Source organism: Capra hircus, chromosome 29, assembly GCF_001704415.2.
Source record: "Capra hircus breed San Clemente chromosome 29, ASM170441v1, whole genome shotgun sequence".
Taxonomy (NCBI): Eukaryota; Metazoa; Chordata; class Mammalia; order Artiodactyla; family Bovidae; genus Capra; species Capra hircus.
The window spans coordinates 37,375,776-37,391,636 of NC_030836.1; the positions used below are offsets into that span (position 1 = coordinate 37,375,776).

General features: G+C 45.0%; 1 pseudogene; it reads right to left on the reverse strand.

The window, feature by feature from the left end:
* Positions 1,163 to 15,130, reverse strand: LOC102181842 (annotated as a pseudogene).

A 15,861-nucleotide genomic window follows, 5' to 3' on the forward strand; every position in this document is an offset into this window, starting at 1 on the left:
CTTAACCATGGCAGCTCCAAGCAAATAGTTTGTAGCTCCATCCCTGGAGGAAGCTCAGAAAGGCTGAAGGCTCTGTGTACCCTGGGTCCCCCGATACATGCATTGCATTTTCCCCAGCAGCATTAGAGGCCAAGGAAGGGGCATTCTGGGCCCTGGAGGAGGGAGATGGCTGAGGGATCCCCGGGGCCCACCACTTGCCAAGTAGGACTGGAAAGGACAGAGCAGGCATATGTGGCAGAGAGCTGGTGGCTGGGGTGTGGGAACAAGAGGCAACCATCTCTGCATGAAGTACTTCACCCAAAAATCACCTGGAGGAGAAGCCCATTGATACGTTTGTCTGAGATGGGATGAAGAGAGTCTATTTTATTACTCCTTTTAATTCCTCTGAATGAGGAGGTGGTGGAGTTTGTGGGTCATCACAATCTCTTCCATGGCATAGACCATCTGCCAGTTTATATCCTTGGGGCTGCCTCTCCCCAGCTTCAGTCATGTAGTTCTGGAGGAAATTGACAGCATATGTCCTTATGGGTCAGGGCCAAAGACCATGAAAAGCCAGTCATAAGACCCCATGTCCCTGCCAGGATGCCTGATCTAGGGCTGTACATGTGAAATGAGGTAGGTCATTCAGTGAACACCCTTGAACTCTGAAGTCTGCAAACTTTTTTCCTTACTAGGTGATGCCTTCAGGATTTAAAACCTTACAGCAGGTAGCTTGAACTCCCTCACTAGGTGTAGAAGCCTTAAGGAAAAAAGTTGCCAGGCTAAGACCATAAAAGAAGACCGAAGGGAAATAGCAAGGATTAAAGAGAATTGATGACTTCTGATTTCTTGGGACCAGTCACTGAGATCTTTGTATTTGCTCTGATTCTTGTATCCTGGATTCCCAGAATCATTTCAATGAGTCTCCCCTTTCCTTGAAGCCAGTTGGAATAGGGCTGCTCTCAATTTTGATTCAGACTTGGTTCTAGAACCTTCATACCCAGACACATACAGAAACAACATTTGTTTCAGCACCATTAAGAGTGAAACCCTTTATTCTTTACTGACAATAGGGTGTACAGACCACCAAATACAGTTCACCAGCATCCTGGGCAGGAATGCCCAAAGTGTAAGTGAGTGTGTGTTGGAGCGGCCTTACTGATTCCTGAACCACTTCAAGCATTTACACTGCTGGTGCCAGGCCAATCCTGTCATTTCCTCGATCAAAGACTGAGAAATACAGCCTCAGGAAGACGTCACCCAGTAACCAGCTCTCTGTAGATCCCCTCACTCTTTTCTCTTTAAAGGCGGTATAGCAGTAGCCTCTGGAATCCTGGAGAAGTCAGAGACATGCACAAGTCTGCATGAGCCCTTACCAGTGACTCCCCCCAATATCCAGACCCAGCAAAATTCTTTGTTTTATTTCCCTCTTTTAGTAAGTATCAAGGGTTTTCTCAGCATCAGGAGATATGAGAGTTCATCTACAACCAAAAAGGGCCAAGACATGAGGTTGCCATGAGGAAGGATGTGGTGAGTGGAGGACTGGGATTGGAGAAACAGAGGAATGAAAAACAACAACGTCCTACTGTAGAATGTCAGGTATATATTCAATATTCATTGATAAGCCACATGAAAAACAACAAGAAAAAATATTTTTATGTGTATAACTGAGTCATATTGTTGTTCAGTAGAACTTAATGCAACACTGAAGATTAGCCACACATCAAAATAATTATTTAGAAAAGAACAAGTGTGTCCATAGTTCCCCTCACTCCCTGTTTTTTTCCTTCTGACTCCTACTCCTTATTTACTCTGCAGAGAATGCTGGTTCTCTTCCTACATCCCCACAATCTGTACTTTATTTAAAAACTTTATTTTGCATTGGAGTATAGCTGATTAACAATATTCTGAGTTTCAGGTGGGTAGTAAAGGGACTCAACAGTATGTATCCAGGTATCCTGGTCCCAAAGACACTACTCCCATCCAGGCTGTCATATAACTAAGTGGAGTTCCTTGTGGTACAAAGTACCTCGATGTTGGTTATCCATCTTAAATAGAGCAGTGCCCACAACATGTTCTTGAACAATTAACTCAGGAACTCTGAGAAGCCTCCTTGGGCCCACACTCACCCTCTTTGGCCACTCCAAGCTTAGGTGGGTAACGTACTCTGGTTCCCCATCCCCACTGGTCAGTCTGTAGCCCTCATCAGCCCTAGTAAGTCCCCAGTGCCTTAGTGCAGGCCACCTTGTGATGCCATTTGCTTAGAATCCAGTGCACTTTTGCCTAGAACCAAGCAACCCTCAAAATGGCTCAATGAGTTTGTCGTTTTAGAATTCCTGAAATTCCCTCTCTTCCTCAAATCCTCCTTTGAGTCCATTAGCCTGCCCTGAAGTCTCCAGGGAGCTGACATGAAGGCTCCACCCTGCGCAGGGGCTGAGCATTCACTGGGCACCGTTTATTCACCTTATTATCCAACCTCCCGACAGAGTGGTCGGGTATCCTAACTGACAAAGGAGGCACCTGTCCAGAGCAAGGGGAAGATGCAGGCGAGGACTAGGCTGACCATGCAATTTATCATCCAGACCAGAAAAATCTTGAGAAGGGAAGGCAGACTGTTAACTTATGTTGGGACATCACACTGGGACTGTCCCCAGCCATTCTCCTTGTAACATGACCTATTTCAGGGACGGCTACAGCTGAATTTCATGTTCATGCACCTAAGGGTTCAGATTGAATTGAAGCTCTTTGAGGACTGAGGACCTTAGTATTCTCCTCTCCCTGACTCTCACCATTCCATATGATGTGGCCTCTCCACATTTATTTCAGAAAGATCAGTGTCCCACAAACCCTTTACTCTCAAGTAATTGGTTTTGTGGGAGGCACTGGCCCAGCCACAGGGCTCAGTAGCATCTGCAGTGGTGTGACATGGCCTCCAAAGGGCGCTCTCCTCTCAGCAGCAGCCCGAGGTTTCCTGCCAGTTCCAGTTTGAGAACCAACCATCAGTATTTTCCCCTCACCTTGAGGATGTAGGCTTGAGCTGGCACTGGGTAGTTGATGCCATTGATGGTGAAGATAATAGAGGGCAGAGTATTGACTGCAGAACATGAAACATAGTGCTGTTAGAGAGAGAGGGTTAGAGGTTGGCCATGGTGATCCTTGTTGTGTGTGGAGACTGGGAGTGACCCTAGGGCATGACCCTTCACCTTGGAACCCACTGGCTTGGCACCAGTGAGCTTCTGTATGTTATTGACCAGTCTTCCTGGGCCTCAGATAAGTGATGTCCCAGTGTCCATAAGGGCCGCACAGCCAACAGAACAAGCAATAACCTCTCTTTTCATGGTGATGCTGAGAGACAATGGAAGAAAGCGGGCATCAAGGTCATTCTGAGTCTCCCCAGTTTTGCCCCTCTTCCTGACTGTCTCCTAAATACATCTTCTTCTCTTGCCCTCTTTTCCTTTGCTCTTGACACAGCACCTTTCCTGAAATCCTCAAATGTGGTAGTTGAATACACAAGGATCTTTTGTACCTTGACACAAGCTGGTCTTCCTTCCTAGAAGATTCCACTCCCCTTTGACTAGTATATTTCTTCTCATCTTCCAGATTCCAGCTTAATTATATTGTTTTCGGGAAGTCTTTCCCCTGGTGTTTATCAGTTTCCTGTCTTGGTCACTTTGTAGACCCTTCCTCATGACTGCTGCTCTGGTGCTGCTAATTCACTTCAGTCATGGCTGACTCTGTGCGACCTCATAGAGAGCAGCCCATCAGGCTCTGCTGTCCCTGGGATTTTCCAGGCAAAGTATTTTAGTGGGTTACCATTGCCTTCTCCTCCTCATGTCTAGCATGTACCAAAGTCACAATTCACTATGTGGGCAAGTCACTTCATGTACATTTGCCTTCTTAGATGTGAGGGCGAGTTTTATTCTCCTTACTGAGAGGGTAACAGGCAGGAAGGCAAGGGGTCTCCAAACGGAGGAAATAGCCTGTAAGTGTCAGACATTTTTATCTCTCTTAAGAGGGAGGAGGAAACAAACTAGGGATATTTTTTTCCTTCTCTATACAAATTTAAAAGGAATTTTCTCTTAAAATACTGTGTTGCCATAATGACACCCGGTTTCACCTGAAGTTAAATATTCTCAAACCTAGAGATAACCAATGCCTTTTTCTTATGGAAATGTTTATCTTAAGCTATGATAACCAATGCCTTTTTCTTATGGAAATGTTTATCTTAAGCTATGCTAATGTCTCTTGATGAAAGTGAAAGAGGAGAGTGAAAAAGTTGGCTTAAAGCTCAACATTCAGAAAACGAAGATCATGGCATCTGGTCCCATCACTTCATGGGAAATAGATGGGGAAACAGTAGAAACAGTGTCAGACTTTATTTTGGGGGGCTCCAAAATCACTGCAGATCGTGACTGCAGCCATGAAATTAAAAGACGCTTACTCCTTGGAAGGAAAATTATGACCAACCTCGATAGCATGTTCAAAGGCAGAGACATTACTTTGCCAACAAAGGTCCATTTAGTCAAGGCTATGGTTTTTCCAGTAGTCACGTATCGATGTGAGAGTTGGACTGTGAAGAAGGCTGAGCGCTGAAGAATTGATGCGTTTGAACTGTGGTGTTGGAGAAGACTCTTGAGAGTCCCTTGGACTGCAAGGAGATCCAACTAGTCCATTCTGAAGGAGATCAACCCTGGGATTTCTTTGGAAGGAATGATGCTAAAGCTGGTCCAGTACTTTGGACACCTCATGCGAAGAGTTGACTCATTGGAAAAGACTCTGATGCTGGGAGGGACTGGGGGCAGGAGGAGAAGGGGACGACCGAGGATGAGATGGCTGGATGGCATCACGGACTCAATGGAAGTGAGTCTGAGTGAACTCCGTGAGTTGGTGATGAACAGGGAGTCCTGGCATGCTGCGATTCATGGGGTCGCAAAGAGTCAGACACGACTGAGTGACTGAACTGATGTAATGTACTATACGTTTACCCCAAACTCTGTCTTCAAGTCGGTTTTGCCTTTTGGCTCAGACCCTACTTGACAAACCAGTATGTTATACTCAGATATTGTTCCCCTAATCTATGTAAGTAAAACTATTTGTATGGTGATCTGCCTTTCTTCAAGATTCAGGTTAATCATTTTTGGCCCAGGATGAACCATTTGGTGCCAAGATTATCCCAAAATGCATCTTATGGGTGACGGGCCTGGTGCTTCATTGCTTTCTTTCGTTAACAGACTGCTAGTGATTGCCACCAGTGCACTAAGCGCAGGCGGCTGCGACTGGCACACTAAATGCAGCCGAGAGGAGCTACCCCACGTCCGAGGTCAGGGGCATTGGCCAAGTAAGCTACCCCGAGTCTGAGGCCAAGGGCAGAGGCTGGGAGCAGCCACCCACGCCTGAGGCCAGGAGCGGCAGCTGGGAGGAGCAACCCCATGTCCAAGGAGCCATGGCTGCTCAGGCACAGGAGAGCGTAAAGGAACTATCCCACATTGAAGGTCAGGAAGGGCAGCAGTGAGGAGATACCCCTCATTCAAGGTAAGGAGCATCAGCTGCGCTTTGCTGGAGCAGCCGTGAAGAGATATCCCACACCCAAGTTAGGAGAAACCCATGTAAGGTGGTAGGTGTTTCAAGAAGGCATCAGAGGGCAGACACACTGAAACCATACTCACAGTAAACTAGTCAATCTAGTCACACTAGAACCACAGCCTTGTTTAACTCAATGAAACTGAGCCAGGTCCGCGGGGCAACCCAAGACGGGTGGGTCATGGTGGAAGGGTCTGACAGAATGTGGTCCACTGGAGAAGGGAATGGCAAAACACTTCAGTATTCTTGCCTTGAGAACCCCAGGAACAGTACGAAAAGGCAAAATGATAGGATACTGAAAGAGGAACTCCCCAGGTCATTAGGTGCCCAATATGCTACTGGAGATCAGTGGAGAAATAACTCTAGAAAGAATGAAGGGATGGAGTCAAATCAAAAACAATACCCAGCTGTGGATGTGACTGGTGATAGAAGCAAGGTCTGATACTGTAAAGAGCAATATTGCATAGGAACCTGGAATGTCAGGTCCATGAATCAAGGCAAATTGGAAGTAATCAAACAAGAGATGGCAAGTGTGAACGTCGACATTCTAGGAATCAGTGAACTAAAATGGACTGGAATGGGTGAATTTAACTCAGATGACCATTATATCTACGACTGTGGGCAGGAATCCCTCAGAAGAAATGGGGTAGCCATCATGGTCAACAAAAGAATCTGAAATGCAGTACTTGGATGCAATCTCAAAAATGACAGAATGATCTCTGTTCATTTCCAAGGCAAACCATTCAATATCATGGTAGTCCAAGTCTATGCCCCAACTAGTAATGCTAAAGAAGCTGAAGTTGAACAGTTCTATGAAGACCTACAAACCTTTTAGAACTAACACCCAAAAAATATGTTCTTTTCATAATAGGGTACTGGAATACAAAAGTAGGAAGTCAAGAAACACCTGAGGTAACAGGCAAATTTGGCCTTGGAATGTGGAATGAAGCAGGGCAAAGACTGATAGAGTTTTGCCAAGAAAATGCACTGGTCATAGCAAACACCCTCTTCCAAGAACACAAGAGAAGACTCTACACATGGACATCACCAGATGGTCAAAACCAAATCAGATTGATTATATTCTTTGCAGCCAAAGATGGAGAAGCTCTATACAGTCAACAAAAACAAGACCAGGAGCTGATTGTGGCTCAGATCATGAACTCCTTATTGCCGAATTCAGACTGAATTTGAGGAAAGTAGGGAAAACCGCTAGACCATTCAGGTATGACCTAAATCAAATCCCTTATGATTGTGCAGTGGAAGTCAGAAATAGATTTAAGGGACTAGATCTGATAGAGTGCCTCAATAACTATGGAATGAGGTTCGTGACATTGTACAGGAGACAGGGATCAAGACCATCCCTGTGGAAAAGAAATGCAAAAGAGCATACTGGCTGTCTGGGGAGGCCTTACAAATAGCTGTGAAAAGAAGAAAAGTGAAAAGCAAAGGAGAAAAAAAAAAGATATAAGCATCTGAATGCAGAGTTCCAAAGAATAGCAAGAAGAGATAAGAAAGCCTTCTTCAGTGATCAATGCAAAGAAATAGAGGAAAACAACAGAATGGGAAAGACTAGAGATCTCTTCAAGAAAATTAGAGATACCAAGGGAATATTTCATGCAAAGATGAGCTTGACAAAGGACAGAAATGGTATGGACCTAACAGAAGCAGAAGATATTAAGAAGAGGTGGCAAGAAAACATGGAAAACTGTACAAAAAAGATCTTCACGACCCGGATAATCACGATTGTGTGATCACTAATCTAGAGCCAGACATCCTGGAATGTGAAGTCCAGTGGGCCTTAGAAAGCATCACTACTAACTAAGCTAGTGGAGGTGATGGCATTCCAGTTGAGCTATTTCAAATCCTGAAAGATGATGCTGTGAAAGTGCTGCACTCAATATGCCAGCAAATTTGGAAAACTCAGCAGTGGCCACAGGACTGGGAAAGGTCAGTTTTCATTTCAATCCCAAAGAAAGGCAATGACAAAGAATGCCCAAACTACTACACAATTGCTCTCATCTCACATGCTAGTAAAATAATGCTCAAAATTCTCCAAGCCAGGCTTCAGCAATACATGAACCATGAACATCCAGATGTTCAAACTGGTTTTAGAAAAGGCAGAAGAACCAGAGATCATATTGCCAACATTTGCTGGATCATAGAAAAAGCAAGAGAGCTCCAGAAAAATATCTATTTCTGCTTTATTGACTATGCCAAACCCTTTGACTGTGTGGATCACAATAAACTGTGGAAAATTCTGAGACAGATGGGAATATCAGGCCTCCTGACCTGCCTCCTGAGAAATCTGTATGCAGGTCAGGAAGCAACAATTAGAACTGGTTATGGAACAACAGACTGGTTCCAAATAGGAAAAGGAGTACGTCAAGGCTGTATATTGTCACCCTGCTTATTTAACTTATATGCAGAGTACATCATGAGAAATGCCGGACTGGAAGAAACACAAGCTGGAATCAAGATTGCTGGGAGAAATATCAATAACCTCAGATATGCAGATGACACCACCCTTATGGCAGAAAGTGAAGAGGAACTAAAAAGCCTCTTGATGAAAGTGAAAGAGGAGAGTGAAAAAGTTGGCTTAAAGGTCAACATTCAGAAAATGAAGATCATGGCCTCCGGTCCCATCACTTCATGGGAAATAGATGGGGAAACAGTGGAAACAGTGTCAGACTTTATTTTTGGGGGCTCCAAACTCACTGCAGATGGTGACTGCAGCCATGAAATTAAAAGACTCTCACTCCTTGGAAGAAAAGTAATAACCAACTTAGATAGCACATTCAAAAGCAGAGACTAAGGTCCGTCTAGTCAAGGCTATGGTTTTTCCTGTGGTCATGTATAGATGTGAGAGTTGACTGTGAAGAAGGCTAAGTGCCAAAGAATTGATGCCTTTGAACTGTGGTGTTGGAGAAGACTCTTGAGAGTCCCTTGGACTGCAAGGAGATCCAACGGGTCCATTCTGAAGAAGATCAACCCTGGGATTTCTTTGGAAGGAATGATGCTAAAGCTAAAACTCCAGCACTTTGGCCACCTCATGCGAAGGGTTGACTCATTGGAAAAGACTCTGATGCTGGGAGGGATTGGGTGCAGGAGAAGAAGAGAACGACAGAGGATGAGATGGCTGGATGGCATCACTGACTAGGTGGATGTGAGTCTGAGTGAACTCTGGGAGTTGGTAATGGACAGGGAGGCCTGACGTGCTGCAGTTCACGGGGTTGCAAAGAGTCAGACATGACTGAGTGACTGAACTGAACTGAGTGACTGTGTAACATCCAACTGACGACTAGCAGGGGGGGCTCTATTTCTGCCCCCTTCTGATTCCTGTTAGAAGCTTTCTCTATCTACTATATACTTTAATAAAATCTTATTACACAAAAGCTCTGAGTGATCAAGCCTCGTCTCTGGCCCTGGATTGAATTCTTCTCCTTCAGGGCCAAGAATCTCGGCGTCTTTGCATGATTCAACAACAGTCGTTCATTGCCTCCTTAAAGTGCCTGACGCACAGTGGATGCCCAGTGCTTATCTGTTCAATGAGTTAATGAAGATGGAGAAAACAATAAGAAACCTCAAAAGAGCTGTATCTGGTGGGGAACAAATAACGGGTTGCACACAGAGTGAAGATGGAGATTCGCAGAGGCAGCAGATTCTCATAGGAGGGGGATAGAAGGGCTCCTCTGGGAGAGGGTATCTCCCAGCACCGCTCCTACAATCAGCTCAGACCCTGAGACCCTGGCCAGGAAATACATGACTAGCCCACAGAAACTCCAAAGTAAAGGTCAGATTTTATCTGAGGGTGTCACACAGAATCCTGTCAATTATGCCTCATGTCCTCAAGTCACTCCTGGATCCCACCTTCCTCATTCTCTGTAATAGCCCCTGTCCCACTGTGTGCCCAAGAACTTGGCGCCTTTTTTTTTTTTTTTTTTTTTTTTAGTTTCTTTCACGTCTTAACACTGCAGGCAACCTCTCTCCACTGCTGGGTAGCTGCTCCCTAAGAAGACCAGTTTTCCCCATTTTCTCAGGACTGTCCCTGTTTTTTAACTGACATTTATCTGTACTGAGAACTTCCATATCTCTGTAGCCCTGGACAGTTGGTCATCTTATCATAACTCTGTTCAGGCTGGTGAAATTCTCCCTGATCCTCTGTTCACCACACTGTAGAGTCCTCTAACCATGCTCCCCACCTCAAAGGGCAGTGGGTGCAGGCCTCTCTCATCTGCACAAACCTCTCTGGTCCCTTTTAGGACCCTGGTCAGAGCCATGCTCAGAAGGCCTGGGGATTATGAACCCATGGGTCGTTTGTGTATTTGTGTGCTTGTGTATTTGTTTGTATGTGTGTTTGTATGTGTCTCTGTGTGTGCTTGTGTGTCTCTGACTAGCTATGCATGTTTTTATGTGTCTCTGTGTAGATTTATATGTGTCTGCTTGTATGTTTCCAAGTGTCTGTGTGTCTGTCTGTGTCATTGTGGGTGGTGTATATGTCTGTGTGACTGTGTGTCTGAGAATGCATTTGTGTGTCTGCCTGTGTCCATGTACAGTAGTGAGAGCATCACTTGGGGTGACCCTCAGAGTGAGAGGCTTACCGGTCTATGTGTACACTCCAGTCATCAGCTCGGATCAATGGTACCCAGTTGAGCTCTCCCTTGTAGTAGTGGTGGTCCACCCCACCAAACATCACCACACTGCCCTCCTGCTCATCTCTGTAGAGAGAAGTGAGGGTGTGATCCTTGGAAGACAGTAAGAACAGCACTGTCTGAGAGCTGTGCTTGTTCAACTATCAATGCCCTAATAAGGTCCCCATGTACAGATGCAGAAATAGAGTCTAGGAGACATAGAGATTCAGCCTGAGGTCTGTTACTGTCTCATGAATGGCACAGAGGAGGTTAGAAGCTGAATCACTTGTCTGAGCTCCATCCCCTATGTCTTCTGAAGAGGCCCTGGACCTCCAGCGACCTGAGTGCTCAGACACCCTCATAGGACAGGGTGCTGAAGTGTTTTGGCTTTCCGCATGTCCACCTTGTCATTTTTTCAGGAAAATCAAGGCCTGGGAGTTCTAAGGGTGTGGGTTCAGGTTACCCAGTGGTGGCTCCACTGGCCTGTGACCTTCACTGTCCAAAGGGCCCCACACTCAGAAGGGACCCCACCTCTGTTCTCCTTGTGTTGAAATGCCTAATATTTCTTGAACAAGGCGTCCCGCATTTTTGTGTCCCACACTTTCGTATCTCACTGGCTCCACAAGTAGGGGAGCTGATCCTGGGCTCCCAGTGAAGTGCCAATGAGGAAGGAAAGATATCCACCATCTTTCTCCTTCCTTCCTTATGAAATTCATAAACAAATCATATTGCTTTTTCCTCCAGCTTGTTTCCTGTTGCCTTCCATTAGCCTCCCTCATAACTCGCCCAGCTAGATCAAATTACTGGTCTTGAGCCCAGGAGTAGGGTTGTGTTGCAATAAAATTTTATTTATAAAAGCCAGTGGCCAAGCCAGGTAGGGCCCTGGGGCCATAGTTATCCTTGGTTATATCACTCTCAGGATACTTCTTTGTCAAGTGTTCTGTAATTTTTGTGCAACTGAAAGCATCTTACAGTTAATTTGGAGAAGGCAATTGTCCATCTCAGACTTAGTTGGTCAAGTAGAAGGCAAAAACAGGCTCAGAAATGGCACCTTGATTTTTCAGCTTGTCAAAGATGGGGATGGCCCCAGACCAGGATCGTTTGGGGTAGTTCAAGCCCAAGACACCATCAAATCTTCTGCCCTGAAACCCGTATTCTGCCATGCTTAGCCCGAACGGCTGGTCAGTACTTACAAGGTCCCCAATCTGTGGGAGAGAAGAGTGTTTCCACTTACAGATACGTGAAATGGGGCTAGGACTGGCCTGGGGTGCATTGCCATTAGATCCTTAGAGAAGAATTGAGGCTGGGCTCTGTCTTAGGTTGCCCACAGACGGTTAGAGAAAGGTGGAAGGGGAATTTGGGTTCCATTTGAGAGAGGCTGTGAATTTTAAAACATCTGCCCCTCTGAGAAAGACCACCTGAGTGAGTCAAGTTGGTCTCTTGATTTCTGTTGAGGTAGGGCAACCAAGAGTAAGGACAGGTTCCACTGGCGCCACCTTATGGAGAACACTATCGAGAATAAGATAGCCTTCTCTTTGGCATCACTGTGACCTAATGAGAGGAGTGGACTGAATTCTCTGTAAGGTACTGTGGATTCTCCATTTGTCCAGGAAGACAGAAGCCGAAAACGCAATCTTGCCTGCAGGTTTCTATGAAATTACTGCCTGGGGAATTCACTTTTGGAGATATGTGTTTATTTCTGTGACTGTGTATGAGAGATACACAGAGAGAGGTGAACTACTCAAGTATTTTTTGGGGAGGTAAGCCATAGGTTTATTAGACTCTCAAGGGTCCTCTAGAGTGAGAACTCATTTATCAGGCCCCTTGACTTCTCAGGCCTCCAGTTTTCCACTCTGGACACCTGAAGCCCTTGGCTGCCCCCCAGGGTCCCCAGATCAGTTTTATCCTGTCCCCAAACACCCCACAGCAACTTCAGTCCTGAAAAGCCAGCCTAACTCCACCTTTTATCACCTGTATGCTCTCAGCAAGGCCCTTGCTGTCTGGACCTCAGTTTCCTCATATTTCTCATGAGCTAATCAGAGTAACTGCTGTGTGGGGTTGTTGCAGAATTAAGTGGAAAGTGGCTGGAAGAGTCTGTTAATATAAAAGTGGGTGCTTTTATCCCTTCTCACTCCCAGCTAAATCAACCTGAAACTGCTCATGGGCATTAAAGCTGCAAGTCCACACCTCAAGCCACTCTTTTCATGGGCACAGCCACCCCAGAGACATGATCCTGTGGATAATATGGCCAATATCTATTGGAGTTAGGCTAGGAAGTGTCCTGCCAGATGGTCCTGCATCTGTTTCACAAGCAGTGGTCGCCTCATATCCAGTCCTGACTCAGCATTTGTTACACTGTTACCCAAACTGTGTCATGAGCAACAACTCCTTCCATTTTCCCAGATCCATAGGCGATCCTGAAGGTCTTATCGGTAGGAAGGAAGGTGGAAGACTGAAGATGTCTGAACATAATCTTTGTAGCTGCAGACAGAAGAGATGAGTGTCATCAGGTGCCAAGGATGGAAAACAGGGTGGCAGGGCAAGTGAAGGATGGTCCGGGTATGGAGTGTCTCTACTCACAACAGGCTGGACTGGGGCAAAAGTCAGAGGGCACCCACAAGTCAGATGAGCCTGTGTCAAAGATAACCTGGAATTCCTGAGCGGGTGTTCCAATGGTGATGTTACCCATGTAGACCAACTACAGGTGGAAGGAGGGAGTGGGTTAGTGCAGAACTGGCCACCCTCTACTCCTACACTGATGCCTCCCTCTGGGAGTCACATATAATATCTCTTGAGACCGCTTTCTAACCACCATGCAGCTCACAGACTTTGGTCACAGAGGTATCTGCATTTGATATATTATTTTCCAGTGCTACATTGTATGCAGGATATTGACTCTATGACCAAGCATTGAAGTGGTATCTCCTGCATGGTAAGCCCAGAGGCATAACCACTGGGCCTCCAGGACCTCTGGACACTCAGGGAAGTCCTGGTGCCTTCATTTGAGATGCTCTGTAGTCTCTTCAAACCAAGCCTTAGCACTTTCTTCTCCAAGAAGTCCTTCTTGATCAACCCCAGCAACTCCCTCCAAACTCAGACCACATCCAGTCAACACCACACAGGTGACCCTTTCATTTGACATGTATATACTCTTTGCCTATCTCTCAGGCTGGAATGGGCATTTTTGAAGACAAAATAAGCCTTTTGCTAATTTAAAAACAGTAAGCACTGTGTTAGATTCTTATGGCCATACATGGAATACAGGTTCAGTAACATTTTCCTGCTTTTGTTCTTGCAGCTGTGGAAACCAAATTCCTCTACCTGGGGATTCACAGTTGCTTTGCATTTGGTTCTACCTTTTGATCAGTGATGGTTCACTCTTCATCTGTAACTGAGGTGCTCACTTATTTCAGAAGGAACAATCACCCTCAAACTAATGACACATGTTTGACACAGAAATGGATATTTACCTGCCACCTGGTAGTTGCTAGGCCCAGTCACAAAGACCAACAGCTGAGGATGAGAGTGCCTTCTTCTCTGAGTGGAGCCCCTGTTTTCCAGTGTTTCGGCCTCCTGCAGGAACCCCAACCCCAACATCCCACCTGGCACCTCTAGATGAACCCCATGCTAAGATAGAGCACCAGGGGGCGCTGTGGAGCTCCATCCTCCCAAAATACTCACATCTCTGATGTTTCTCAGTGGGTGAACAGTTAGATTTGAGCCACGAAAATAAATCTGGGACAGTCTGTAAGGATGCTCCTTCAAGAAATTCTTCAGCATGTTTTTTCCACTGAGGGTTTTTCTCATGGTCTTCACTTTCCTTAGAGGTATTCTTTCACCGAGCATTTGACAAAGAAAACAAAGATGCTACAATTAGCTGCATGTGTTAAGGTATAACTGTCATTGTAATGGCCCTGTGTGTTTTCTAATCATTTTTATGAGGCACATTATTATCAGAATTTTATGCATATACCATGGCAAAGACATAGATTTGAATACAGTTTCTTTTCTGTAATCTTGGGTAAGCCATATGACCATGTGGTGTCTCAGTGTCCCCTTTGGTAAAATGGTGGAATGTAACAGTACAAACCCTCCAAATAGAATATCTTGAGGATAAGTGAAGTGATGGATATAAGGTACCTGATAAACAGGAAGTGTCAACAATGACAGCCATTAGCATTGTTGTTGCCATCCCACTCATTCCTTCTCAAAGGACCTCAAGGAAGAAGAACTCATTCTATTTTACAAGGGAGCAATTTGAAATGCAAGTGGTTTCTGAGTTGGGTGTGGTCACACTGCTTGTCAGATATAAAACAGTGTATCTTTCTCCAAGTTGAAAGAGAAGAAAGAGTTGAAAGAAGAATCCAAGATATAGGAAAAAAGTAACGGAAATTCAGAGGCTTGATAAGGAAGTAAGAGTCAAATGAACATTTAAAAGCAAACAACACAAAGAGAAATAGACTGCCAGTGACTTCCAAAGAGATGGAGAGATAAATGACAGTGATACAGAGATGCAGACATAGGCATATACACACTGAAATAGACAGGGAAAAAATAAGACATGTTGAACAAAATGTGGAAAAGTGCTATTCCACAGGACCACATCAATATCTGCATAGATTGTGCATGGAACAACTGTGCACTGACCTGTTTCATTTTCAACAGGTCATGACATGACTGGACCCCAAATGTTGTGCAACCCAAATCTAAACCAAGACCTTGGGATCCACAGTTCCTATAGCAAGTTACTTATCAATAAGTAAGAATTGAACTTTAAGACTCTTACCGAACTATTCCATTCCCTTCTAAATCTGATGGGTGGAAGAATAATCAGATGAAAATTAAAATCCGAGAAAGGAACATGATGTGACATTCAGTCCCCATACTTACTTGACTATGCACTCTGAGAAGGCCACCAGCCTGAGGAGCACAAGCCCCTTCATGCTTCTTTCCCGGCTCCAAGTACTCAGGGAAGTTTGGGTTCTTAGCATGTAGTGGAGACTGGGAGTCCCTAGTTATATAGGCTCTGACCTACCCTAGTTTTCCCCTTCAGGCCACTAAAAGATCTGAAAAAAACACAAAGGTCTCAATAAAAACTTTGCCTTCATCAGTGTCCTTGATGAATGGACTTTGAAGCTTTTCAGAATACAGAGAATTGAACTGTTATCTCTTCCTTGAATCTTGGCTGGAAAATCATACTGATCTGCATGGACATCTAAGAAGATGGAAAATCTTCCCTACTTGGAGAAAAACTGCTAACAACATTATTAAAATGGATATTAGGGGCCATGCTTGACACGCGTGGTTTCATATAATCTTCCTAGCCACTTCATGAGATATGCATTGCTGTCTTTGTTGGCGAGGACATTGCTAGGGTATAAGTCATCAAATGGCAAAATGAAGACTTCAGGGACAGCCCAGGGACATACAACTTGGTTTAGGTAGTGGGTCTAATGGCAGACATCAGGGGCACCTATGATGCCAGGCTGCATCAAAGATTTAGGGCAGAGCAGTACTTCAATTGCATGCTTTCAGTATTGGAAGAAATGTCATATGCATCCACAAGATATTTTCTATCATCCAACAACTGTACAAGGAAGAACTGTGTGCTAGGTTCTGGGTTAAAGGCTTCAAAGTCAAAGTTGATCAAGACAAAAGTAGTCTTTATCTTAAG